The following is a 2,004-nucleotide window of genomic DNA, read 5'->3' on the forward strand; positions in this document are numbered from 1 at the left end:
GCACTGTTTTTTGGCAAAAAAAAATTCCCAAAAGTTCTACATTTGTCATTTTTGTATCTGCCATTATATTCATTTTTCAGCTCTCTCAATCCTGAAACCACTGGTTCAGCAAAACAGAAAGAAGGGACAAAGATTGTTCTTAATGGTGTCCTAAGTCCTTCTAGATCAGAAAATACCTGAACACAAATCAAGTAGAAAAAGAGTATAGGAAGGGAGGCTATTGAGTTAACAGTTGAGGGGGATGCTATTTGCAATTATTGGAAATGCAGAGTAATCTGAATTTTTCTGGCCCAACTTCAATCACTTCATCATTACCTTGGATTAACTTTCTGTGTATTATTAGTCAGTGGTTCATAAATTCCATCCTCTTTCAATTTCCTAACTTAGAAAAACTGAGCACAAATAAAACTGGATCAATTCTTGTTCTCTGAACAAAATTCAGTAAAATTTGATGCCTTTTAATTGCTGCTGTATTTGCATTTATTTTCATATCCCATCAATTTCAACAATGATAACTGGAATTTGATATAAATCAAAAATAAGTCAGGCTTTTCTAATACAATTTTTAAATCTAACTCAACAAGACTAACATTTAATGGGGCAGTCCACTCTATTTTCAAATTAAAGATTTTTGTTTTGTTTTGTTTTTTGGGGGGGTACCAGGGATTGAACTCAGGGGCACTTGACCACTGACCCACATCCCCAGCCCTATTTTGTATTTTATTTCTCTAAAGTCATCAGGGTCTCGCCAAGTTGTTTAGCATCTCGCTTTTGCTGAGGCTAGCTTTGAACTTGCAATCCCCCTGCCTCAGCCTACTGAGCCACTGGGATTATAGGAGGGCATCCCCGTGCCCAACTAAATTAAAGTTTTATGGCTACAACAGCAGGACACGTCCCTGAACAAAAATCTAGAATTCACACATAAACATTAGTTATGGGTTTCAATTGCCTTGATTTTTAATACTATTTTTAATAACCAGTTTTGTGCATTTTATGTGATGCATGGTTTTTAAGGTTAATAAAAACAAAATATATATTACCATCCACATATTTAGACTCAAAATTAAAATCCAAAAGAAAAAATTTACATTTAAAAACACAAGAGATTTTATTTTTAATTCAGAATTATGACTTTTAATAAGATAGCTTTTTAATTAGATTACTAATTTACCTAAGATACATCTCAAGAAATAAGGCAACTAAACCAGACTGCATCCAGATATAAAAATGTAAATGAAAATATATGTATATGAACACTCAAATGCAAAATGCTGTCAAATGAATCAAACGGGAATACAGCAGTACAGGTACATTAGCTATCACAAACCACTCAGAAAAAAAGGGGGGGGGGCTTGAAAACTCAGTCTGTGGGGCAGAATATTCCTTGACATAAGAAAAAGGTCTGTAGTTATGAGACAAGAGGATACATCATAAGAAAGCAAAATCCCATTGCCAGCAAATTACTTATGTAGCTTCAAAAGCACATTTCATTCCTTTCTATTTGTTTCTCATATCATTCCACCAACCGTACGTACTTCTTTGCTTTGGTTTCGTCTTTGGAATATTTATATTCATTGGGGAAAACATTTCCAATGTTAAAATAAAAAATATACTAAAAATATTACTTATAACACTTCCACTTGCTTAAATTTGATTTTCTGAAATTACATATAAGTATCTTTCCTAATTCTGTCAGTATTGGGTAGATTAAAATAGCAATATGATTTTTATCATCAGGGCATTTATAATCTCATTGCAAAGACAAGCTCTATTTGTATGCAACAAAAAGTTTGGGACTGCACCAAAGTGCCAAAAGATGTGATACTAATGTCGATAACATATGGGGAATTCAATCTTGACTGAAGGAGTCTGGAAGTGGTGACTAGGAAGATAAGTAGTTAGGCAGACTAAAGGTAGGGGGAATGTTCCCTTTACCACTTGAACTTTCTTTGCTGTGAAAGTTATTTTCATTATTTTAAAAACTATATATTTTTTTCTTTTCAG

General features: G+C 33.3%; 1 protein-coding gene across 1 annotated transcript in view; it reads left to right on the forward strand.

Moving 5' to 3' along the window:
* The window catches only part of Necab1 (N-terminal EF-hand calcium binding protein 1), a 149,596-nt gene that overhangs the window by 143,928 nt on the left and 3,664 nt on the right, over nt 1-2,004 (forward strand). The window lies entirely within an intron of this gene.

Source organism: Marmota monax, unplaced genomic scaffold (genome assembly GCF_021218885.2).
Source record: "Marmota monax isolate L192 unplaced genomic scaffold, Marmota_monax_Labrador192_F-V1.1 WCK01_AAM20220418_F8-fsc00003, whole genome shotgun sequence".
Lineage (NCBI taxonomy): Eukaryota > Metazoa > Chordata > Mammalia > Rodentia > Sciuridae > Marmota > Marmota monax.